The sequence below is a fragment of the Eumetopias jubatus genome, unplaced genomic scaffold (genome assembly GCF_037043125.1).
Source record: "Eumetopias jubatus isolate StellerSeaLion01/CBP00866 unplaced genomic scaffold, mEumJub1_p1.0 scaffold_7, whole genome shotgun sequence".
NCBI classification, from domain to species: Eukaryota; Metazoa; Chordata; class Mammalia; order Carnivora; family Otariidae; genus Eumetopias; species Eumetopias jubatus.
Genome location: NW_028274813.1, coordinates 122,429,855 through 122,457,448, shown reverse-complemented (window position 1 = coordinate 122,457,448; position 27,594 = coordinate 122,429,855). Strand labels below are relative to the sequence as shown.

At 45.9% G+C, this 27,594-nt stretch overlaps 1 protein-coding gene across 4 annotated transcripts in view; it reads right to left on the bottom strand.

Moving 5' to 3' along the window:
- The window catches only part of CRTC3 (CREB regulated transcription coactivator 3), a 98,713-nt gene that overhangs the window by 39,355 nt on the left and 31,764 nt on the right, over nucleotides 1–27,594 (bottom strand). The window lies entirely within an intron of this gene.

Genomic DNA, 27,594 nt, shown 5'->3' with positions numbered 1-27,594 from the left:
GTTACAGAGCAATTTAAAACAGTCTTCTGTGTGTTAAGGTGAGAGCTGAAAGAATGATAATATTAAAAGCTGTCATAATTCAGAGGTGGGACTACGGGTTCATACATCACACCCCAGACACTCAGAAGTACACCTGAAATGCACAAGAACATATCTAAGACAGATAAGCTGGACACCTACAGACTGTGGACTACTTGTTCTGCAGAGAGTCTTTTTAAATTTTTGATTGAATTGACAATGTTTAAAAATTCCGGTTTGAGGCTTCCAGTGAAAAACCCGAACCCCTTGGCCATGCCAGTCCCATGTTCCCACACAGCAGAAGGGACAGAAATTGAGAGCGGCTGCTTTCTCTGGGTGGGACACCCATTCTCAGGCTTTGAACGCTTACACCCGACCCCGGGATTGACTTACTATGTTAGCCCCTGCGTTAAGCAAAGAGAATACTACCTCAACACAAGTTGAAAATGTGCAACTCATTATTCCCCCAAATGGCACAAGTGAAAATATAAACAGATTCAGGGTAAATCCATGCTCAATAAATCCAAAGTCCTTTGTTAAGGAGGCTTAGGGTCCATTTGTAACATTTTTGAGACTGGCACCATAAAAGGCAAGTTAGTTTTGGTTGTCGAAGACTAAACACTAGGCTGGGCCATTGTATCACACACATGATGTGTGGCGATGTGCACACACTATTCTGCAAGGGCTGTGTTTGTGAAACATATGAAAACAGATTTTCTTTTATGTAAATGGAATCATATATGAATAGTTAGCTTACTCTGAAAGGAATCACATAATGGAATATGTTTTTATAGGGGAGCTTCTTTTAGCTAAGAATTGGTCATTAATTTTTCTTTGTTAAACATACAGATTTTCTCACCCTGGATTTGGGGATGACTCCTATTTCTCCTCAGTGGGCTGATAAAATGTCTGGGCTGATTGAGTCTAACGGTTCTAATCTATTTTTACAACCTTAATCTGTTAACTCCTAAAATAAAGAGATCTTGGTGAGCAACAACTTCTGAGGGCCTGGAAGAGAGACAGCCATCGTGATGGATAAGCGGGCTGTTGATCTCAGACGATACAGCACACTCTTCCAGGGAGTGACAAGTTGAAATACCTTTGTAAATCAAGAGGATACATACCCACACTTTTTCAGAGCCTGTTTACACAGTAGACAGAAGGGACAGATGGCTGTGTTCCAGGATAAAAGGGAGGATTCTCTGGTAATGCAACCACTATTCACTACAGCGATGTTAAATGTACTTGAAAACACATTTTCACTGAGGAGTCTCAGAGCACAAATACTCCAGACTTGGCTCTCAGAGGCCAGCCTAGAGAGGTGGGGCTGAGAGTCTTTAGAAGGGGTTCCGAAAAAGCAGGAAAGTTCTTGGAACGTCTTACAGACTTCCTATGATACCCATATGTGCTATTTACACTTGCCTCTTCTGCATTCATCCCCATGGGCCCAAATCCTGTATTGCTACTTGGACTCAGTTGCGGGGGCAGGGGGGATGGTCTCTGCTAACATTTTAATTTTCTTCTCTTCCTCACTGTGGCACTACTGCAACTCTCTACCCCTGTGGTAGCTGATCTCCCTCCAAATGGTACTGAAATGAGCTCAATCTGGTGTTCAGTCAGGGAAGCCAGGGGCTGAAGTGGACTTGGAGCAAGGAAGCCCGTGAAACACTATGGTGTTAGGCTTGCTGAGAGCTAAGATTCTGTTATTTAAAAATGTATTTCTGGGGCGCCTGGGTGGCTCAGTCGGTTAAGCCTTCAACTCTTGGTTTCGGCTCAGGTCATGATACCAGGGTCGTGGGCTTGAGCCCTACATCGGGCTCTGTACTCAGTGGGGAGTCTACTTGGGACTCTCCCTCTCCCTCTCCCCCTGCTCGCGCTCACTCTTTTTCTTTCTCTAAAATAAAATACAATCTTAAAAAAAAAACAACGTATCTCTTAGGGCAACTTTAATACAAAAAGAAATAGAACCCTGGCACCCTGAAGGCCAAGTACATCATGCTTTCTGTTCCTTTTCAAGTTTTATTCAGCTTTTACAAGGCTTGTACCCACAGAGCACATCTATTTTCATGGTCTATATTCTGTACTCAACAGTATTTTGTAAACAGTTTTCTGGATACTCTATAACACTTATAGTTACTAATTCAGCAGGTGCTCAGTCCTTCACTTCTAACCTTCTAAGGCCCACCCTCCATGCTGCAGTTCAAAGAACATGTGATTTGGAGTCAAACGATTCCAGTCCAGAATCCCTTACTAACTAGCAAGTCACTTCACCTTATCTGTAAAGTGGAAATGATGCCGCTGATAACTTCCTCACAGGCTTGTTGAGAAAACGAAATTAGATCACGCGCATGAAAGCTGCCTTATCCCAGGGATACTGGGCGCTACCAGCTGAAGTGTCCCCCCACCCCCACCCTAATTCACAGGTTGAAGCCCTAACCCCCGGTGTGACTGTCTGTGGACCCAAAACCTTCAGGAAGGTAAAGAAGGTGAAATGAGGTAATAAGGCTTTCATCTAATAGCACTGGGGTCCTTATAAGAGGAGAGGCCTCACCAGAAACCAACTCTGCTGACACCTTGATTTTGGACGTCCAGCCTCCAGAACTGTGAGAAAATAAAGGTCTGTTGTTTAAGCCATCAGGTCTGTGGTATTCTGTTAGGGCAGCCCAAGCCGACTATGACCACTGGGCATGAGCAGAGGGTGCATGTCCAGGTGGGTGGACACTGGGAAGCATCTTGTTAAAGGTGAGGCTACCCTACAGAGTCCCTTTATGGACCACAAGAGCAGCACCACTGTTAGGGGCTCACCCAGTACCCTGAGCCTCCCAAAGTATCCCCAAGGGACCTAGACCTTCATTAGGCACCCATCTGCTGCCCATGCCAGGTCACCTCTGAAAGCTGCCACCTGGGGACGAAGGGCTGAAACGAACGTTGGCAGGGCCCTGTGACTGGCTTCGGCCAATGGCTCATGAGCAGACGTTGATATGAGTTTGTCCAAACAGAACCTCTCATACTCTTTTCCTGCTGCCATGAGAATTCCATGACCCAGACAGGGATGCTCCCTCGGCCTCTGAAGAAGGAGAAGAGACGTGGAGGAGAGCCACAACAGCAGCAAAGAAGAGTTAAAAAAAAAAAAAAAAGTGTGCTCAAAGTCCCAGAGTTTGGGGAATAACCATTCCCCAAGCAAAGCTGACTAATACAATAGTGACAGCAGAGAGAGGCCTCAGTGAGACAGAGAGTCCTATATTTTTTGAAGAGCACCAAGAGGGGTGCCGAGTCAAAAGAGCCTGCAAATTGGTTCCTATGTGTTTTGAGGATGGCCTCAGGCTTGGACTCTGCCAAATGCCATCCTGTTTCGGAACACGGGACCCAGACACCAAATGAAGGCGAGAAAGCTTCTGTGCCTCCATCTACAAGAGCTCCTCCCCGTTGATGTCAGGGCGCCAGTGCTGGACTACCCACAGATAGACCAAGCACATGCTTAGGGCACCAGCAAGGCAAGGGCAACGCAGAAGGGGAAGGATCTACTTGAGAGGGTGCCCAATAACGTTCAAAGTATCATTGTGGGAAAAATCAGAATTGAGCTGGATTTCCTTTCCTTTTTGTCTTGGGATGGCTTAATGGTTTTTATTCTGAAATACATACATGGATGGGGGGTCCAATAATCTCTGCAGGGCCTGAGTCAGCACAAGTCTTCACACGGCCCCCTGGGCACTAGAAAGCAGACGGGAGCAGCACACCGGGGGGCAATGTTCTCAGTGGCAGCCCGAGATAATGCAGAGGTGCCCGCGTCAGCAGCCTGACGATGAGGTTTGGCAGCAGGAGGCTCACCCAGGAACCTTAGCAGCAAAGGGGTAAGCTATCAAATTCTGCTTCACATTGTGACCTAACTGCCAGGGGCTGAGTGTGGGAAGAAAGGACAGAGTGGTCACCCGAGGCAGGGAAAGGTGGATTCTGGGCATCAGTCACCAAATCTGAGAGAAGGCAGACTGCGGTTGGAGCGCAGCCCGAACACCAAGGGTCCACAGGACCTCAACAGTGAAGGGCAATGAGTGGGGTTCGGAGTGGGGGGCAGGGGGTCAGAGTGACTCCTGAGTTGGCTACAGCCAATTCTCACCAATTCTGTGGTTGGGCTTCGGGGGGAAGGAGGCATATCTTGAGTTCAAGGCGCTGCTGAGAACTGAATGTCCACGTGCACACAGCCCTGGTCTTGGGCTGCTGATTGTTTCTGCAAATATTTGCGTGTGGATGGCAAATTGGCTCAGGCGTGCAGGTGTTGGGATGGCTGCTGGGGGGAGGGTGGTGTGAAGGGGCCAGTACTGATGGAGAACTCTTTCTGAGATGAAACAGGATATCTAAATCTTCCAAAGAAGCAGAGTTGTGCATTTCCGGGGAGAAGTCCAGAGCCAATGGCATAGACGACAGAGCGCTCTGAGCACTCCCCCAGAGAACCGAGATCTCATTTAGGCATCTTTTGTGTGTAGGCACCCATCTGCTGCCCACCTCACATCACCTCGGAGAGCTGCAGCCTGGCATGAAGGGCTGAAAAGTTGCAGCTGACTTTCCTTACCTTTCTGAGGGGGAAAAACACTTCCTCCAATTAGACACTGCTGATCTATCCACGTGACCTATATTTGCATTAACCCTTTCAGCAAATGTACCACATCGTTGGCATATCAAGTTTGTGGTTAATTAGAAACCCCAGATCTTTCCACGTGACTAATAAGCCATAAGCAGATTCCTACTAAGCCCTTGTTATGAAATGAGCTCAAGTCTGAGAGTGGGAGAGCTGTTTATTGTCAACTCCAGGAGATTATCATTATTGAAAGTATCCTACAGTATATTCTATATAGACACCTTCTGTTTATGCTACAGTATATTCTTTTTTTTAAGATTTTATTTATTTGAGAGAGAGCATGAGCGGGGTAAGGGGCAGAGGCAGAAGCAGACTCCCCAATGATCAGGGAGCCTGATGTAGGGCTCGATCCCAGGACTCTGAGATCATGACCTGAGCTGAAGGCAGACGCTTAACCGACTAAGCCACCCAGGCACCCGGCTACAGTATATTCTTTACCCATGAAGGACCAAGTGGTACTTTTTTCTCGCTACAAAGGTCAATTCTAGCTTTTGATGGTATTTCTATACGATGTTATTAAAAGAGGGAGAACTGGAGTGCCTGAGTGGCTCAGTCAGTTGGGTGTCTGCCTTCAGCTCAGGTCATGATCCCAGGGTCTTGGGATAGAGCCCTGCGTTGGGCTCCCCGCTCAGTGGGGAGTCTGCTTCTCTCTCTCTCCCTCTGCAGCTCCCCCTGCTTGTGCTCTCTCTCTCTCTGTCAAATAAATAAAAATCTTAAAAAAAAGGGAGAACTATAATTTGCAAATTTTCTCAAGTGAAAAAGGATGACTAAATACATTTTTACATTGTAAGAAGCTTTAGTGAGGGGCACCCTGGGTGGCTCAGATGGTTGAGCGTCTGCCTTCGGCTCACGTCATGATCCCAGGGTCCTGGGACTGAGTCCCGCATCGGGCTCCCTGCTCCTTGGGAGCCTGCTTCTCCCTCTGCTTCTCTCTCTCTCTCTCCCTCTGTCTCTCATGAATAAATAAATAAAATCTTTAAAAAAAAAAAAGAAGCTTTAGTGAGTTTTTTAAAATGCATTTAAAAAAATAAATAAAAATGTACTTAAAACATGCACATGGGGTGCCTGGGTGGCTCAGTCGGTTAAGCATCCCACTCTTGATTTCGGCTCAGGTCATGATCTCAGGGCTCGTGAGATCAAGCCCCACATCAGGCTCTGCCCTGAGTGTGGAATTTGCTTAAATATTCTCTCTCCCTCTGCCCCTCCTACCCCAGCTCACATGCATGTGTGCGCTCTCTCTCAAAAAAATAAAAATGAAATAAAATAAAAACAAAACATGCAGAATACCAGGATGAAGCATGTAAACAGTTCCTTCGAAAAGCCTTGATCCAGAATATCCTAACCACAGCATCTTTACAAAGGGGTGCCCAAACGGTATTCAAACAGAAACAATTCTACGTAAGGCAACTTTCAATAGCTCCACTGGCACGCATGATGACTACAGATCAAGAAAAAAAAAAAAAGATAAAACTCCTGTAAGAGAAGCGTATGTTCTCCTGGAATACCACTGTCAACACTAGAAATACATCCTGGCAGGCAGCTTCGACAATACAGAGGATGTGCTCCGTGTGATGTCCCCGTTACCTTATGGTGTGAGGACAGGGGACTTGCCTAAACTACGGGTGACTTAGGCAGTAACCTCACCCATCTCAGCAGCGAACCAGGAAGCAAAGAAAGCCTCTAAGCAACAGAATCGGTTAAGAACCCCCAAGGGGTGGGGCGCCTGGGTGGCTCAGTCGGTTAAGTGTCTGCCTCTGGCTCAGGTCATGGTCCTGGAGTCTCGGGATTGAGTCCGGCATCGGGCTCCCTGCTCAGTGGGGAGTCTGCTTCTCTCTCCCCTCTGCAGCTCCCCCTGCTTGTGCTCTCTCTCTCTCAAATAAAATAAAATCTTAAAAAAAAAAAAGAACACCCAAGGGGAGCACTCAGAAGGGAGCCCCCTCAGGTCTTCCATCATGTCTTACCTGAGCCTAACAAACCGGGCCACCCCGTTTTCATGGGGAAGAGCAAGAGGAAGGAATGGGGGCTGCTGGCTCATTAGGGTGAGCTTCACAAGTAAAAGCAAAGGGACTGCTGACCCCACCAGCCCCCAGCTCCATGCTTTCCTTCTCCAGATGAGAAACCAGGATCCAGAATGAGGAGGGGCTTTTCTCAAGGTGACACAGCTAGTAACAACTAGAAGCTTGAACTCGGGACCCTGAGCCTCCTGCAGGGTTGGACTCACCTCGCCATTTTGCCTCCTTGGCTAAGGAGCCTACATAAAATCAGTTGTTTTTGAGACTGTGAGTGGATTTTTGCTGGCACACCACAGAAAGAAAGTAAAAAGGTGAGAAATTTTCCAGATAAAATCACATCCTCGTAAATCTACTGAAGAGCTAAGATTTGATGAAAGGACACCAGCCCTGCTGGGATCTCGGACTGTCCTGCAGCATAAACAGCACACCTGCAACTTGCTATTGGACCCAGCAGTGCCAGCTGCAGTAGGTATCGAACCTCGTATTTTATAAAAGGTTAGCTGAAAGTCCCAAGGCTATTTATTGACCATCCCACGCTTCCTCCTAGAGAATTAAGATGCTTCTTCAATCATTCTAAATTCCTCTGTGTGCTGGAGCTCGAACCTGTGTCCCTCCTCTCCAGCAGGGCGGGGTGGGACAGCGGACTGGCTGGAAGTTTCACCTGGAGAGGGCGAGCTCACGCGTGGCCTCGAGGTCACACTTATACTCACTCCTGTGCTCTGCAGGACCTCCGGCCTGCCCGTGATGGTGTCCTTTAGTTCACAGCTTTAGTTCTTGGGAAGTTATGAAAGATTGGCCCCTAGGACTGATGGAACTTCTCGTGGGGAAGAGTGAAGACTTAACACGTGTGGGAAATAAGGCAGGTTCCTTGAGCCTGCGGCTCTAGTTAATGGAAGCTGCTACAGGCCCCCTCTTTGTCAAAGGGCAAGTCTAACAAAGGGACAACTGTGCCTCTCTTGTGAACCCAGTTGGCGATCATTCCAGCCACAGCCTATATCTCCCTTGGTTCTCATGATGAGGAGAGGGAGTTGTATGGACCTGCCCACAACAGAGAAGAGGCTATTAATTCACTGCCTTGGGGTTACACGGACCATTTTAATTTTCCCTTATAAACTGTGAAGAAGAAAAACGATTTCATAGCTGGATTAGAGACTCTTATTATACCACTACCAAAAAAATCAAAAAAACCCAACTCCTTTACAAATCTGCAGAGTCAGACCTGCTCCTCCTCCCTCACCGCAGGCCCCAGGCTCTTCCTTTGCCATCTGTGGGGTCAGGACCAGGCCGGAGCTGGCACCTACACACCTGCCAGAGGGTAAGGTCTTGGGTCCACCAGACTGTAAAGTTCCTAACTTCGGGGAACGAGGTGAGGCTTCTCTCTCAGCAGCGGGCCAGTCTTACCCCAGCCCGGCAGGATGATTTGGTCCTTAGAGCCCCTGAATCACCACAGGGATGTTTTGGTTTTTGTTTGTGTGTTTTTTACCCTGGAGACTATGCCCTTTTTGATCAAATGAATTTGGGGTGTGACCTCCAAAGGACCAAACGAGCCCTACCATGAAGGTGCAAAGAAGTTACAAAGAACAGAGCAGGCCTGGGGTGGGGAGGTGCTGGCACCCCACCTTGAGGACCTGCCCTATCACCACATCTGGGGCCCTTATGTTGCCCCTTCCTCCTCCTTATTATAAACGAAAAGTAAAAGGGAAGTAAAGTTAATGAGATAAACTAAGATAAAAGATTACTCTAAAAAATGACAGAGATAAAAGTTTGTTTTTTATGGCTCAAAGGTCCAGACACACACACACACACACACACACACACATACACCCACACACCCACCCACCCACCCACACACACACACACACACACACAAAAGCAATCAAAATGACCTTAGAGGGCCAGGAGAAATAATCTGTCAGAATAAGAAATAACAGCAAAGCGGGGTGCCTGGGTGGCTCAATCGGTTAAAAGACTTAACACTGTGGGAAATAAGGCAGGTCATGATCCCAGGGTCCTGGGATCGAGCCCTGTGTCAGGCTCCCTGCTCAGTGGGGAGTCTGCTTCTCCCTCTGCCCCTCCCCCTGCTTGTGCTCTCTCTTTCTCTGTGTCAAATAAATAGATAAAATCTTAAAGAAAAGAAAGAACAGCAAAGCATAAAACGCACCCAGAGTGTGGGGCCCAGGGTTCACTGCGGGCTCCTGTTCAGGAAGGGGCTGACGGGTCAGTGTCCTGGGCCAGACTGCACACCTTCTTATCTGGAGAGGTGGGGATGACATCCCTCCGATGCAGTGGCTAGAAGCAGTGAGACCTGTCGACCGCCCCCAGAGTCTTCCCTCTCAGCACAGTGGGTTCCCATACACATTTGCTCTATCATTATGTTTCCAAATAACTGGGCTCCAAAGCAGAGTGTGCGCCTCTCAGGGGGCGTGTAAGATGTGTATGGGGTGTAGAGAAGACACTAGAAGCTCTGTTTCCACTCAGTTTTCTACTTTTTGTGTACATGATATAACAGTAGAGTGTATGTGTCTATAATTTATAAACAAACAGAGATACCCAGATTGCGGATATAAAGCTCTTTTTTACTGCTAGGGTGCATGATCAGAAAGTTTAAGTGACAAAATGTTGATAATTATTGAAACTGGTGACAGCTATATGGGAGTTTATTATTCTCTTTCTACTTTTGTGGATAGCTAAAATTTTCCATAATAAAATGAAGAGTTTCCCTTCAGCCCCTCCGGGATGAGTGTGGGCACGGCAAGGGTTAATGCAGACCCCAAGCCTCTAAAGGCATCTTGCTGTCTTTCCAGAAATGCCACACGAGCCCCCACAAAGGGAGAAGTCTGAAGCTGTCCATTGCCACCCCATTCTCCTGCCTGGTGTGATGTGTTTGGTAGAGAGGGAGGCCTTCTGTTGAGTGCAGTCTGACCTCTAACTCTGCGGCTATGATCGTGACCCCAGAGATTAGTTCTGGGTAAACCGGGCCTGCCCAGTTATTTCCTCCAGAAGAAGCTGATTTGCCTCTCACGATGACAACAATGATGAGACGGAGCTGTGGAAGCAGAGAGGGGGTTTTTGCGAGCTACCACGTGAGCAGTAACAGGGGCAAAGGAGGCCAGTCCAGAGGCGGGTTATACAAGGGTACACAGGACCGCAGCTGGTCAGCAGAGTGAGGCCGCGGTGTCCTTGCAGGCCAGACGGGTCAGGGGGGCACTTCAGATCAGGCAGGAAAGGGGGTCAGGGTGCCTGAGCCTAGCTGCATCCCAGCGTGGGCCTCCTCCCGCAGTAGGGATGGGAGGTAAGGAACACCCCCCCCCCCACTGCTGCTGACCACCTTTATCCCTGCTCCCTTCCCTCTCTCATTCCCAACACACAGCCTTCCCCATCACAATCACTGCGTTCCCCATCGCACTGCCTTCCCAATCACAATCACTGCGTTCCCCATCGCACAGCCTTCCCCATCACAATCACTGCGTTCCCCATCGCACTGCCTTCCCAATCACAATCACTGCGTTCCCCAACACACAGCCTTCCCAATCACAATCACTGTGTTCCCCAACACACTGCCTTCCCAATCACAATCACTGCGTTCCCCATCGCACTGCCTTCCCCATCACAATCACTGCGTTCCCCAACACACTGCCTTCCCAATCACAATCACTGCGTTCCCCATCGCACTGCCTTCCCAATCACAATCACTGCGTTCCCCAACACACTGCCTTCCCAATCACAATCACTGCGTTCCCCATCACACAGCCTTCCCAATCACAATCACTGTGTTCCCCAACACACTGCCTTCCCAATCACAATCACTGCGTTCCCCATCGCACTGCCTTCCCCATCACAATCACTGCGTTCCCAATCACACAGCCTTCCCAATCACAATCACTGCGTTCCCCATCGCACTGCCTTCCCAATCACAATCACTGCGTTCCCCAACACACAGCCTTCCCAATCACAATCACTGCGTTCCCCATCACACTGCCTTCCCAATCACAATCACTGTGTTCCCCAACACACTGCCTTCCCAATCACAATCACTGCGTTCCCCAACACACAGCCTTCCCAATCACAATCACTGCGTTCCCCAACACACAGCCTTCCCAATCACAATCACTGCGTTCCCAATCACACAGCCTTCCCAATCACAATCACTGCGTTCCCCATCGCACTGCCTTCCCAATCACAATCACTGTGTTCCCCAACACACTGCCTTCCCAATCACAATCACTGCGTTCCCCAACACACAGCCTTCCCAATCACAATCACTGCGTTCCCCATCGCACAGCCTTCCCAATCACAATCACTGCGTTCCCCATCGCACTGCCTTCCCAATCACAATCACTGTGTTCCCCAACACACTGCCTTCCCCATCACAATCACTGCGTTCCCCATCGCACTGCCTTCCCAATCACAATCACTGTGTTCCCCAACACACTGCCTTCCCAATCACAATCACTGCGTTCCCCAACACACAGCCTTCCCAATCACAATCACTGCGTTCCCCATCGCACAGCCTTCCCAATCACAATCACTGCGTTCCCCAACACACAGCCTTCCCCATCACAATCACTGCGTTCCCCAACACACAGCCTTCCCCATCACAATCACTGCGTTCCCCATCGCACTGCCTTCCCAATCACAATCACTGTGTTCCCCAACACACTGCCTTCCCAATCACAATCACTGCGTTCCCCAACACACAGCCTTCCCAATCACAATCACTGCGTTCCCCATCGCACAGCCTTCCCAATCACAATCACTGCGTTCCCCAACACACAGCCTTCCCCATCACAATCACTGTGTTCCCCAACACACTGCCTTCCCCATCACAATCACTGCGTTCCCCATCGCACTGCCTTCCCAATCACAATCACTGTGTTCCCCAACACACTGCCTTCCCAATCACAATCACTGCGTTCCCCAACACACAGCCTTCCCAATCACAATCACTGCGTTCCCCAACACACAGCCTTCCCAATCACAATCACTGCGTTCCCCAACACACAGCCTTCCCCATCACAATCACTGCGTTCCCCAACACACAGCCTTCCCAATCACAATCACTGCGTTCCCCATCGCACAGCCTTCCCAATCACAATCACTGTGTTCCCCAACACACTGCCTTCCCAATCACAATCACTGCGTTCCCCAACACACAGCCTTCCCAATCACAATCACTGCGTTCCCCATCGCACAGCCTTCCCAATCACAATCACTGCGTTCCCCAACACACAGCCTTCCCAATCACAATCACTGCGTTCCCCAACACACAGCCTTCCCCATCACAATCACTGCGTTCCCCAACACACAGCCTTCCCAATCACAATCACTGCGTTCCCCATCGCACTGCCTTCCCAATCACAATCACTGCGTTCCCCAACACACAGCCTTCCCCATCACAATCACTGCGTTCCCCAACACACAGCCTTCCCAATCACAATCACTGCGTTCCCCATCGCACAGCCTTCCCAATCACAATCACTGCGTTCCCCAACACACAGCCTTCCCCATCACAATCACTGCGTTCCCCAACACACAGCCTTCCCAATCACAATCACTGCGTTCCCCATCGCACAGCCTTCCCAATCACAATCACTGCGTTCCCCATCGCACTGCCTTCCCAATCACAATCACTGCGTTCCCCAACACACTGCCTTCCCCATCACAATCACTGCGTTCCCCATCGCACTGCCTTCCCAATCACAATCACTGCGTTCCCCATCACACAGCCTTCCCAATCACAATCACTGTGTTCCCCAACACACTGCCTTCCCAATCACAATCACTGCGTTCCCCATCGCACTGCCTTCCCCATCACAATCACTGCGTTCCCAATCACACAGCCTTCCCAATCACAATCACTGCGTTCCCCATCGCACTGCCTTCCCAATCACAATCACTGCGTTCCCCAACACACAGCCTTCCCAATCACAATCACTGCGTTCCCCATCACACTGCCTTCCCAATCACAATCACTGTGTTCCCCAACACACTGCCTTCCCAATCACAATCACTGCGTTCCCCAACACACAGCCTTCCCAATCACAATCACTGCGTTCCCAATCACACAGCCTTCCCAATCACAATCACTGCGTTCCCCATCGCACTGCCTTCCCAATCACAATCACTGCGTTCCCCAACACACAGCCTTCCCCATCACAATCACTGCGTTCCCCAACACACAGCCTTCCCCATCACAATCACTGCGTTCCCCATCGCACTGCCTTCCCAATCACAATCACTGTGTTCCCCAACACACTGCCTTCCCAATCACAATCACTGCGTTCCCCAACACACAGCCTTCCCAATCACAATCACTGCGTTCCCCATCGCACAGCCTTCCCAATCACAATCACTGCGTTCCCCATCGCACTGCCTTCCCAATCACAATCACTGTGTTCCCCAACACACTGCCTTCCCCATCACAATCACTGCGTTCCCCATCGCACTGCCTTCCCAATCACAATCACTGTGTTCCCCAACACACTGCCTTCCCAATCACAATCACTGCGTTCCCCAACACACAGCCTTCCCCATCACAATCACTGCGTTCCCCAACACACAGCCTTCCCAATCACAATCACTGCGTTCCCCATCGCACAGCCTTCCCAATCACAATCACTGCGTTCCCCAACACACAGCCTTCCCCATCACAATCACTGCGTTCCCCAACACACAGCCTTCCCAATCACAATCACTGCGTTCCCCATCGCACAGCCTTCCCAATCACAATCACTGCGTTCCCCATCGCACAGCCTTCCCAATCACAATCACTGCGTTCCCCAACACACTGCCTTCCCAATCACAATCACTGCGTTCCCCATCGCACAGCCTTCCCAATCACAATCACTGCGTTCCCCATCGCACTGCCTTCCCAATCACAATCACTGCGTTCCCAATCACACAGCCTTCCCAATCACAATCACTGCGTTCCCAATCACACAGCCTTCCCAATCACAATCACTGCGTTCCCAATCACACTGCCTAAACCACTGTGATGAAACGTGCTAAGACACGTCGCTGAGTCTAGAAGAAATCTGTAATTTTGAATTAAAAATAAAAGCAAGGGTGGAGATAAATAAAACTGACAAAATGTTGAAAATTATTGGGGGATGGGAGGTGGGGAAGTGGGTGAAGGTGGTCCAAAGGTACAAACTTCCAGGTTAAGGTAAGTAAGTTCTGGCAATGTCATGGACAGCACGGTAGCGGTGGTTAACAATACTGTACATTGGAAAGCTGCTGAGAGAGGAGATCTTAAAAGTTCTCATCACAAGAAAAAAAATGTAACTGTGAAGTGATGGATGTTAACTTATTGTGACGACCATTTCACAACATATACATACAGCAAATCATTATGTTGTACACCTTGAACTATATTATATTATATTATAATTTACATGTCAACTGTATCTCAATAAAACTGGAAAAAAATATTGAAACAGGTGATGAGTATAAGGGGGGCATTCATTATTCTATTCCTTACTTTTGGGTACATTTTGTATTTCCAAATAAAAAGTTTAATTTTGGGGGGGCGCCTGGGTGGCTCAGTCGTTAAGCGTCTGCCTTCGGCTCAGGTGACGATCCCAGGGTCCTGGGATCGAGCCCCGCATCGGGCTCCCTGCTCCGCGGGAAGCCTGCTTCTCCCTCTCCTACTCCCCCTACTTGTGTTCCCTCTCTCGCTGTGTCTCTCTCTGTCAAATAAATAAATAAAATCTTAAAAAAAAAAGTTCAAATTTTTTTAAAGATTTATTTATGAGAGAGAGAGTGGGTGCGAGCTTGTGTGGTACGTGGGGGGCGGGGGGGCTCTATCTCACAACCCCGAGATCATGACCTAAGCCGAAATCAAGAGTTGGACGTTTAACCCACTGAACCACCCAGGCGCCCACAAAAGTTTACTATTTAAAAATTAAAACTGTGGCGCTGTAACACTTTTTAAGCTTTACCCCAATAACTTCCAAAGACATGCAAAAGCTGAGGTTCTCTACCACACAGCCAGCAAAAATTATGACTAAAATATTTTTTTTACATGACTTTAAAAGACAAAATCAGTGCATAATTTCACAAAGGAGCTAAAAAAGTATCATGAGAAAATGTTTTTTGGGGGGGAATAAAATAATCTGGTACATTTAGTTAGCTACAATAGCACATGGCAATTCTAAATAGAGCATACTGAGTTAAAAAAATATATCCTGTTTTCGATTTCCAAGAGCCCAGGGTACTTCTCATGTGGGCCTGTGCTCAGGGAGAGGCGCACAGAGCACCCGGCCGGCCGCACGCGCACTCACGAGAGTTGGGAAGGCCCGTGCAGCCCCCCGGCAGCCGTGCTAGAGACGGGACCGACCACTTTCCCAGGCCGGCCACTCCTCTCTCATGCAGCCGTGCTTCTGGTATGTTTTCCCTTACACGGAGCTGGGACATATCCCTGGAGAAATCTCTTGAGGGAATCTGCCCGGATGAGAGGTTTCTAAAAATTCATCATCGTCAGAGGTTCTTCTCCAGAAGGAAGCAAGCAAGCTACATCAGTGGAAGAATGTGTCGGTGGGACCAACTTCTTCACTGAATTTGAGTTAAAACTGCGAGTCCGGTTGCTTGTTTGGAGACTGAGCTCAGTTGGTTGGGCATTCCTTTTGTCAACCAAATAGAAAAATGGGCAGAACTCATAAAAGGAAGCCTTTTTTTCTTATCTGCAAGTGCCCACCTCTGCCTACAGACAGGGCAGGGGGAAAACGGACGTGAGCTGCTCTCCCTCCTTTGGATGGGCTACTGAGCTCCACGCCGGGGGCAGCACTGACAGCGTCTTGGTTCCCAACAGGTCGGCAGGGTCTGCCCCTTACAAGGAAGGTGGGCCTTTCTCCAGCTCTGGCCTGTGACTGGAGGGATGAGCCAGGGTGGCCCTGCCTATGCAGGCTCAGATGGCCTCACTTCTGGGAAGAGGGAGGAGGGAAGGGGGGGTGTGGATGTCCCATTTTGATTCCAGGGCCCAGCCCCATGGAGCTTGCGGAGCTACTGAGTGGCCAGGAATGAAGATCATAAAGCTAATGATTTGATCCTGTGTTGGGTCCCCACTAGTGCAGCCCAGAAAAGAAAATGGTCATCAACCAGCTTCCTTAGTTGCAAGAAGAGTGAGTTCAGCGGACTCAGATTGGGTAGTAACACAGCCCTAACCTCACCTATCCCACGGGACCTGGTACCCTAGAAAGTGGAAAAGGAAAACTAGCACTAATGAACTTGGTTACGTCTGTGGGATTTCAACATTTTGCGGTGATTTTTTTTTGTATTTCATCTGATGTTGCACAGTGGGGTGTGCGATCAGCATCGACTATAAAACTAGAGATTAAAAGTAAAATATGTTTAACCAGTGCAATAATTCAGATATTTGCTCTAAAACCACAATGAAACCCATTGAGCAATGCTAATGGTTTTTTCTTTCATTTTCAGTGTATTTTACTTATTTGTTCTTTGGAAAAATTTTGAGATCTTTTGAAAACTTTTGGAGTTCCAGGCAATAATTTTTTCCATTTCTACACTTATTTTTTTATTGAATAAATTTGATACCTAACATTGTGTAAGTTTGAAGTATACAGCATGTTACTTTAATACATGTTATATATTGTCGTATGATTGCTGATATGGCACTATTTACCACGTTAATAATTCCAGTGTAGGGGCGCCTGGGTGGCTCCGTCATTAAGCGTCTGCCTTCAGCTCAGGTCATGATCCCAGGGTCCTGGGATCGAGCCCCGCACCGGGCTCCCTGCTCCACGGGAAGCCTGCTTCTCCCTCCCCCACTCCCCCTGCTTGTGTTCCCTCTCTTGCTGTGTCTTTCTCTGTCAAGTAAATAAAATCTTTTAAAAAATAATAATAATAATTCCAGTGTAATACTGTCTACATTCATCATGCTGTACATTACATCTCTATGGCTTATTTACTACTTATGACAAGCTTGTACCCCTAAACACCGTCACTCTTCTCCCCTCACCCCCTGGTCACCGCTGTCTTACTCTTTTACAAGTTTAATTTTTTAGATCCCACATATAAGTGATATTGTACAGGACTTGTCTTTCTCCGGCCTATCTCGCTTAGCGTAATGTGCTCAAGGTCCGTCTATGGTGTTGCAAATGGCAGGATGTCCTCCTTTCTCATGCCTGAATAATATTCCATTGTGCATATGGACCACATCTTTTTTATCCATCCATCTGCTCACAGGCATTTGGGTTGTTTCCGTATCTTGGCTATTGTGAATAACGCAGCAATGGACATGGGAGTGCAGATATCTTGTTAAAATCCTGTTTTCGTTTCCCTGGGAATAATTTATAATGATCATGGAGAGACGGAAAGTCACAGGACTGTCACTGGGATGTGCCACAGCCGGGAACGGGAGAGCCAGGGTGAAGCTTCTGCCTGTATCGGGGTAAGGACTGATCTCCTTTCTCCTTTTCTTTCCCCATAAACCAGCTTTATAACTGAGATTGTGATTTATAACAAATATTTGGTTTTCATCCCTGTTTCTGGCACAGAGCTCCTAAAAGCCTTGTAATTTCCTAAGTGATGAGAGCAACAAAGATGACTTTTATTATATTAATTAGGTGACTTTTGGAACACACCTAAAGGTGAGGGCTGGTTGTCAGAAGAATCAACCACATGGTTGGGGACTGGACTTTCAGGGCCCCTCACATCTCCCTGGAGGGGAGAGGGACTGGAGCTTGACTCAGTTGCCAGTGGCCAATGATTTAATCACTCATACCTAGTAAGGAAGCCTGTGTACAAACCCAAAAGGATGGGGTTCAACACATGGAGATTTGGGGAGAGTAGAGAAAGCATAAGCTCTGTGCCCCTTCCGATATACCTTGCCCTATGCCTCTCTTCCATCTGGACGTTTATCTGCATCCTTTATCACATCCTTTTATAGTAAACTGGTCAACGTAAGTACTATTTCCCTGAGTTCTGTGAGCCACCCTAGCACATTAACTGAATCCAAAGAGGGAGGAGGTCCTAAGAACTTCTGACTTGTAGCCAAGTTGGACAGAAGTTGTAGGTAAGTTGGGGACCTGAAGTGTGTGCATGTGAGGGGGCGGGGAGCAGTCAGGTGGGACGGAGCCCTTAATCTGTAGGATCGGATCCTGTGTCCAGGTAGACAGCGTCAGAACTGACTGAACTGTAGAACTGCTCCCCGGTGCCCATGGTGGGATTGGGCGCACAACCCTTAACCGCCCACACAGTCAAGCTGTGGTTAATAGGGCCAGGCGGTGCCAGGCCACAGTCCTTCTCCCTGACCCAAGACCCGGGACTGTCCGCTTCCCCAAGGGTTCTGGTGTCCCGTGGGGAAGAGTAGAGAAAGGGGCAAAGATCCACACCTCACAGCGTTAAGGCAGGAGGGCTTCTTAGTGGTTCTTGGAGGCAGAGGACAGATAAATCACAGACAATTAGAGCTATCACTAACTAAAAATTCAGGCTCTGCCAGAACCATTGCTTTTAGAGATAACCAACCAGCTTAGATCAAATGATCTGAATAAGTAATGTTTACATTCTTAAATAAAAAGATGTGAAGATGACACTGAAGAGGCGGCCTCCCACTGTTGTTTTCCTTCTGTCCGGTTCCCACCGCCCAACGGGAAACTTGATTACTAGTTTCTTTCAAGTCCTTCCAAATACGGATTATGCATGCACAGCAAGTAAGAATATCTATTACTTCTGCTCCTCCTTTTTTTACACCCATGGTGGCATACTAGTACACTTCTCTGTACTTTGCTTTTAAGCTTCATCGCCAATGAAGTTTGTAAACCTGATTCCAATTTCTTGGTTCTTTGTCTGAATTTGAAAAATGTAAGAAGAGCCAAACAAAAATTTAGAAAACTCAACAAAATTAAAAGTCAAAACTGTCAGAGAACATATGCCAACATCTTAACGGGATCACTCTCTTTTAGACCATTCACGTTGGCCAATTTCTCTAAGTCCTTACAACCATGTCAGTGTTGCCTTGTCCTCAAAGAGGATCCCAGCCCTCTGCCCCTCTATGGGCTCATCCATCTGTGTCCCCCTCTCTTCTTTGCAGCCAAGCGTCAAGATGAAGGGCTGGGGCGCCTGGGTGGCTCAGTCGTTAAGCGTCTGCCTCGGGCTCAGGTCATGATTCCAGGTCCTGGGATCGAGCCCCGCATCGGGCTCCCTGCTCGGTGGGAAGCCTGCTTCTCCCTCTCCCACTCCCCCTGCTTGTGTTCCTTCCCTCTCTCGCCATGTCTCTCTCTGTCAAATAAATAGGTAAAATCTTAAAAAAAAAAAAAAAAAGAAAAGAAAAAAATTGTTTAAAAAAAAAAAAGAGGAAGGGCTTACAGCCAAGACTTCCTTTCCCCCCCCCAGTCCCTCCCGCGGCCCCCTCCCCTCTCTACTCCGCTGAAATGTCTCTTCCCAAGGTAACTGTGGACTCTCCTTGTTACTAAATCCAACGGTACTTTTCAGCGCTTCGGTTACTCAACCTCTCAGTGGCGTCTGAAATCAGTAACAATTCACTCTTAAAAATGTTCTTCGGGCTTCCTATGACTCCTCCTGCGTCTCTGGGTGTTTCTTTCCAGTCTTCTCTGCATACTCCTGGACTTCCTGACCACCCTCTGAATGCTGAGGCTCCTCACAGCTGTCCTTCAACTCTGTCTCTGCAGCCCAGATCTCTCTCCAACGCTTCAGAACTGTGTGGTCCACAGCCCCACGGACGACTCTTCTAGGATAGCCCGCGGGCATTTCAAACGCAACACGTTTGGAAGTGCATTTGCCCTCTTCCTCCAAAACCAGCCCGATTCCATCTGTTCTGGATCTCTGGGAACGGCCCCACCCAGCTGCCTAACCCAGGACACTTGGGGTCATCCTTGAGTGTTACCTCCCCCAAACCTTCCCATCCCAGGCATCTCCAGGTCTGGCCACTCTAACCTCCTAAACACCTCTCAAACCCACTACTACTCTCCGTTCTCGGTCTGTCCACTCTTCTCGGGATTACGGTAACAACCTTGTAATTGGTCTTTTTTGTCTCTAATCTTGTTTCCTCCAACCCCGTTTCCACAGTGCAGTCAGAGTAATCTTCCTAAAATACAAATCTGATCACATTATTCAGCTGCGTAAAACCCATTAATGACAGGATTTTTAAAAAAAAGATCCTAGCAAGCCGATTTTAAAGTTCACCCGGAAAAATAAACATGCAAGAGTAGCCTGGAAAAATCATTGAAAAAAGCATGAGAGCGAATTAACCCTACCAGAGTTATAATACATAACATAAAGCTACAAAAATCAGTTAAAACAATGAGATTCTGGTGTATGAATAGACACATAAATCAATAAAAGAGAACAGGAAGTCTCAAAATATAATCAAAATACATAGGAATTTTGTATATGATAAAAGTGGCATTTTAAATTAGTGGAGAAAAGATGATTATTCATAAACAGTGTTGGGACAACTGGCAAGCGAACTGAAAACAAAATTAAGTCAGACCTGCATTGCATGCCTTACATTAGCATAAGCTCCTGATGGATCAAAGATTTTTAAATCTAAAAATGAAGGCATAAAGTATTACAAGAATCAGAGAACACAGCATGACAAAAAACCTAGAAGCCATTTAAAAACATTAAATTTTGCTGCATAAAAAGATGTAGATGTCTGCATGGAAAAAGAATCCATCATAGAGAAAGCCAAAAGACAAATTTCATAGATAAATGTCTACTTTTACTCATACATAGAGAGCTCCTAAAAACACCAATAGGAAAAAGATCAACCACCCAAAAAAATTAAGGTCAAAAGATACAGATTGCTCACAGTACAGATAATGCAAATGATTCATAAACATGGAAAAAATGCATCTCACTCATAATAGGAGAAATGCAATTTAAAACTACACAGAAACATGATTTTTCACCTATAAGACTGACAAAGATCAAACAGTTTGAAAAATACTGAGCTGGGGAGGACGTGGGCAAACAATGCTCTCATACATGGCAGACAGGGATGTAAATTGATACAACTTCTATGGAGGGAGACCTGACACTATCTACCAAAACTATAAATGCCCCAGAGATTCCACTTCTAGAAATTTCTTCTTGCAGATATATCTGCATGTGTATAAAATTATATGTATATAAGGTGTGTATTTTTTGCAAGTATGTAAATAAATGTTCATAATCAAGGAACTAGTTGAATAAATTATGGTAGATCCATAAACAGACTACTACTGAGTATTCAAAGAACAAAACAAAACCCAAGAATAAGGATGTTATATGTGAGCTGTTATGGAAAGATCTCCAAGATCTAGTAAGTGGAAAAAAACAAGGTACAGAAATGTGTATGGCTGGCTATCTTCAGGGTAAAAGGTAGGGTAAAGTGCATTACACATTCACATTTGCTGATATCTACACAAAATAGCCCTGAAAGAATAAACAGACACGACAATACTGATTGCCTCTGGGGAGTGAACTGAGTGTCTAGAATAGAGATGGCAGGAGTATTTTTCACTGGACACTCTTTTGATTATCTTTAATCTTGAACTGCATGAACATATACATATGGAAAAAGAATCCATCATAAAGAAAGCCAAAAGACAAATATCAAAGATGAATGTCTACTTTTATATATATGTGTATATATATATATTTGAATGTATATGTACATATATAGGTTCAAAAAACAAGTAACATTAAAATAAAAAACATAGCATAAAGCCACAGTTAACTATACTGATGTGGAATGGAAAGGAGACCAAATGGCCAAATCAATGGAACAAAGCAAGAAAACAGAAAGAACCATATAAAAATTAAATTATTCAAGAACTGAGACAATAGACTGGTCGTAGAGGAAAGTGGGATCTCTGTCTCAAATCTCACATCAAAATAAATTCCAAAGTGGGACGCCTGGCTGTCTCCGTCAGAGCGTGCAGCTCTTGATCTCAGGATTGTGAGTTCGAGCCCCATGTTGGGTGGAGAGATGACTTAAAAATAAAATCTTTTAAAAAACCCCGTAAATTCCAAAGTAATAATCGTATTAGAACAAAATATGAGTTGAAAAAAAAGAAGTTTAAGAAATCTTAGAGTGATGAAGGCCATTCTAAACATATTACAAATTATAACACAGAAGCCACAAAAATGAGCAATACATTTGTCTCATAAAAATTAGAGCAGAAAACTCCCAAATAAAAATGACTAAATGGAGAGAATATTTGGATTATAAATGGCAGACTGTGGTGGACAGATTCTAAGGTGTCACCCGATGATCCCCACCTCCTAGTGTTCACATTCTGGTGTAATTCCCTGCCCGTGAGTGAGGATAGGACGTGTCACCTGCTTCTCATCAACAGGATATCACAATAGGGATGGAATATTGCTCCCATGATTACGTTATGATATTTATAAGACTCTGTCTTGTTAGCAGTGGTGCTAGAGAGACTCTTCTTCACTGGCCGGGAAGAAACCAGCTGCCATGAAGTCAGAGGCCATGTTGGAGAAGCCCACGTGACAAGGAAGTGTCGGGGACCCATAGGAGCTAAGGGAGTCTTTGGCACGAAAGTGATGCTTTTGTCCTGCAACCACAGGGACATGAATTCTGCCAACCACCTGAAGGAGCTCAGAAGCATATTCCCAGCTCAGTCTCTGAGGAGACCACAGCCCCAATCGATATGTGGATTGCAGCCTGGGGGGACCCTCAAGTAGACAGACCAAATAAGCCATAGCCAGACTTGTGACCTACAGAAACTGTCAGATAATAAAAGGTAATTTTTATTTTATTTGTGGTCATTTGTTACATAGCAATAGAAAACCAATACACAAAGAGACAATTTCCCTAATATATAATAAAGACTTCTTAAAGGCCAATAAAAAAATAAAGTACTCAATAGAAAAAGAGGCAAAAAGGGAGCCTGGGTGGCTCAGTCGGTTAAGCATCTGCCTTCGGCTCAGGTCATGATCCCAGGGTCCTGGGATCGAGTCCTGCATTGGGCTCCCTGCTCTACGGGGAGTCTGCTTCTCCTCTCCCTCTGTGTGTATGCACTCTCTCTCAAATAAATAAAGATATTAAAAAAAATTTTAAGAAAGCACTAGGATTAAAAAAAAAAAATAGGCAAAAGGCTTAAGAACATAGTCTACAGAAGGGAAGTACAAATGGCCGGAGAAGCGTAAAGAGAGGCTCCATTTGGGTTTTGTGTTACGTCCTTAGAGCAGTGCCAGACACACAGGGGCCACTCAATATTATTTGCTGAATAAATGAATACATTTCACTCATAATTAAAGAAATGCCAAATAAAACAAGATACAATTTTTTACCCATTAGGCTGGCAAATATGGAAAAGATGGATACTCAACTTGAACAGACAACAGACATTTCTCTAAAGATGATACACAAATGGTCAGTAAGCGTATGCAAAGATGCTCAGTGATGCTGTGTTGCAAATCAACCACAACAAGGTATTTATTACCTTACACACATTAGGATGGCTACTACCCGCCCCCACCAAATAATGAGCATTGGTACGGATATGGAGAAATTAAAACCCTTCTGCACTGCTGGTAGGGACATAAAGTGGTGCAGCTACTATGGAAACCAGTATGGTCACTCCTCAAAAAATGGAAAATAGAATTATCATATGATCCAGCAATCCTGCTTCTGGGTATATACCCAAAAGAGCTGAAAGCAGGATTTCAAAGAAATATTTGCATGCCCATGTTGACAGTAGCATTATTCATAATAACCAAGACCTGAAAGCAACTCAAACGTTCATTGATGGAAGAACAGATAAACAAAATGTGACATATACATACAATGGAATACTATTCAGCTTTAAAAAGGACGGACATCCTGTCACATGCTTCAACATGGATGAGTCTTGAGGACATCATGCTAGGTGAAATGAGCCAGCCACAAGAAGACAAGTACTGTATGATTCCACTTATATGAGTTACATAGAGAAGTCAAATTCAAAGACAAAAATAGACTGGTGGGGGGCACCTGGGTGACTCAGTCATTAAGCGTCTGCCTTCAGCTCAGGTCGTGATCCCAGGGTCCTGGGATCGAGCCCCGCATCGGGCTCCCTGCTCGGCGGGAAGCCTGCTTCTCCCTCTCACACTCCCCCTGCTTGTGTTCTCTCTCTTGCTGTGTCTTTCTCTGTCAAATATATAAATAAAATCTTAAAAAAAAAAAAAATAGACTGGTGGTTGTGGGGGTGAGGAAGGGTAAATAGGGAGCTGTTGTTTAATGGGTACAGAGTTTCTGTTTTGCAAGATGAAAATGTCTGGAGATTGGCTACACAACAGTGTGAATGTACATAACATTCCTGAACTGTACATTGAAAAATGGTAAAGATGGTAAGTTTTATATGTTTCTGACAAGTTTTAAAATGGGTATATTCTGGGGTGAAGAAGAGACACTCTGATGATACCAGTGGGAGCCAAAAATGTTTTATCTATAGTGAATAATTTTACAATATCTACCTTAATTTTAAATATGCAAACAATCCTACCCAGTTGTTTTACTTCTAGGAACATATCCTACAGACACCCTTTCAGAAATACTCAAAGATATACGTAACAAGAACGCTCATGGCGGTGTTGCTTCGTAACAGTGAAAAGGTAGACATAGTCTAAATGTCCCTCAATAAGAGACTGGTTAGGTAAATAATGGGGGAGCGATTTGAAGGTATACAATACAGCCATTGAAAAGAATATGTATCTTTACATACTAATCGGAAAAAATGTCCAAGATGTCAAGTTTCGTTTTTAAGGTAGAAATTATTTAGTGCAGCTTTCACTTGTGTGAAGAACAAGTACGTGTATACGATATATGCTTGCATTTACACAGGAAACTTCTGGAAGGGTGCTAAAGAAACGGTAGGTACCTCTGGGGATTAGGATTGGGGGAGGATGTGAGGGAAAGGGAAACTTATATTTTTCATTTTATATGTTTCTCTATTATTTGAGTTTTTTGCAAAAAATGTGTATTACTTTCATATGAAAATTAATTTGGTGGGGTGCCTGGCTAGCTCAGTTGGAAGAGAATGCAAATCTTGATCTCAGGATTGTGGGTTTGAGCCTCACACTGGCTGTAGAGATTACTTAAAAATCTTTTTCTTTTTTTGAGATTACTTAAAAATCTTTAAAAAAATTAATTTGGAAGAATAAGTGAGCAAGTGGGCAAGCAAATAAGTATTTTCCAATAGCTTTACACTGCCCCTAAGACAAAATCTAAATGAGAAAGTAAGGTCTTTCGTGATGCGGTTCCTACTTCAACCTCCAGCCATCCCTCACCACCACATCTCACACTCAGCTATGTTCCAGTGTCACCCAACTTCCCCTTCCTCAAACAGGACAAACTTTCTCTTGCCTCTCAACTTTGCCAAACTGTGCTGCTTTTGCTCAGGTCCCAGCTCAGACGTCTATTCCTCCGGGAAGCCTTCCCTGGTGCGCCCCCCCAACCCCCCGCCACCCCCAGGCTCAGTTAGGCAGCACTAAGATGCATTCAACCCAGTCTCTGAACTCCTCTACCCTGCGTCTTTCACGTGGTCTCACAGTGACTTGTAAAAACATCTGCCTCTCCCACTGAAGTTCAACCACACAGTGGCCATGCCTGTATGGGTCACTGTCCTATCTCCAGCAGCAAGGACGGGGTCTGACACATGGACGGTATTCAGTAGTTATTTGTCAGACTGGACTTGTAGAAATAAAACCACATCATAGACAGCTGAGGAGCAGAAGGGGGAAGGGGGAATTAGGATCCTTCCATCCAAACACAACCACAGTGTTCCTCCAAGAGTTATGTTCCTGGGCATGTTTTCTCATAGCTGTATTCCCAAGCTAGACATTTTGACAAGGCCCTTGGGACACAGTCATTTTGGTTGGAGAACATTTTGCTGCACCCTTTCAAAACATGAGGCTTTTATAAGCCGAAGTAAAGATTACTGTTTTTATAACCAAGTAATGTGTACAGGAGACCACAGGCATCCCGGGCCCTTTCTCACCACTAACCTACCTCTCATCCCTGAGGACTTTCGCTTTGTACTTACTAATTAGTTTACAGTCTAGTGGCTTGTTTTTAAAACTTACTGTTAGACCCCCAAAATTGTCATTATAAAGAAGTATTAGAACATTAATGTAATGTATTACTGAAGAAATTGTTAAGAATTTCATTGAGGACACCCCTAACAGTGGTGAGGTGAGAGACAGGAAGAGATCACACTGATGCCCGAATATCCCTTCCTGCCTCCCTATTGAGGGTCTACCCAGAGAAGGATGAGTTGGAAGAGAAAGCCACATAAGATACCAGCGAATCCTCAGAGCCCTGCCTCATCCCTCGCTACCCCCGGCCCAAGATCAGAGGTTGACAAGGTGGATGAGACCCAGGCATGGGATTAGGTTCTATGTTTTGCTCATTGTGAGGTTTTCTTTTTTCTTTCTTTCTTTCTTTCTTTCTTAAACTCCACGAAAAGAAAAAGTAGTCTCAGAGTGGCACCTGTCAGAAAGGCCCTGGAGACAAACCAGCTACATCCTAGCAGCTATGCAGAAACTTCATATGCTCCTGTAATCGCCGGGGCATACGATTTGTACCTCCTTTTAAATTTTTGCTCAACGCTTCCTCAGGTAGCTGCAGAGACTTTACATTCAAAATTTTACACTGTACTGAGCAGAATGAATGAAATATCATACATTTCAATGATTTGCAATGAAAAATAATCCCACAACATTATCAGGCCTAAAGTTTTCTTGTTATACCCTGGAATAGTTTCTCAGGATAAAGTACCATAAATAGAATTCATCAAAGAGTAAGAACACCTTAAGGGCGCCTGGGTGGCTCAGTTGGTTGAATGTCCCACTCTCGATTTCAGCTCAGGTCATGATCTCGGGGTCACAGGATCAAACCAGTCGGGCTCTATGCTGGGCGAGGAGCCTACTTGGGGTTCTCTCTCTCCCTCTGCCCCTCCCCCCATTCATGCATGCTCACTCTAAAATAAACAAATAAATCTTAAAAAAAAAAACCTATCTCAATACTCTTCACACTAAATATCTTCACTCTTCATTCCTAAACTGCTTTCAGAAAGATGTATACCAGTTGACAATAACTGTAAGAATGCATACAAGAGGAAATTTCATCGCCCTTTCCCCAACACTGAGTATTAACTCAAAAATTTTTTCCTGATTTAATGAGCAAAAATGCTAAATTGTCACTTGGATAATAATTAACCTTTACTGGCATCTACAGTGTTCCAGGTACAGTACCAGGCACTTCATATCCATCATCCCATGGAAGCATCACGACAGCCCTTCGAAATGGTACCATTACTACCCTCATCTTATGTTCCTGACTGTGAAGCTCATAAAGGGTGGAGGAGGCTTTGAATCCAAGCTGCCTATATCCTGTGCCCATACGCTAACCACTCTTGCCTCTGGTGTCTCATTACTGTTTTAATGCATGTGTCATGGCTTATAGCGACAACAAACATATTCCCAAAGATTTCTTTGCCGGGTGAATTTCCTAGTTCCTGACTTTTCCACCCGTGGCAAATACTAACAAGTCCAAAGGCTCAGAGTTAGCTTGAGAGCTGCCATTTCAGAGCCATGGTTTTGACAATGAGCAAGACAGGGTTTATAGTAAAAGCAGATCGGAATCAAGAAGAGAATGTCCACAGTAACTGCAGAGAGAAGTCTTGGGGTCTTCGCAGCCTGTCTTTCCCCAGTGGCTGGGATGGTGAGCTCCCCAGGCTTAAAAGCCAGATGCAGAGCAGACAGAACCAAAGAGGACAGTCGAGGGCCTGATTCTCCAAGCAGCATCTGAAGTTTTTACAGAACTATTCCCACTTCGGTCTTGTATGTGAGGATGAGAGCAGCTAGTACCAGCCCTACTGATGTCATGGGGCTAACAAATGAAGAAATCAGGAAATGATTTCTTTTTTCTTCAAGAAATACGCTGGTTGAATTTCCTCAACA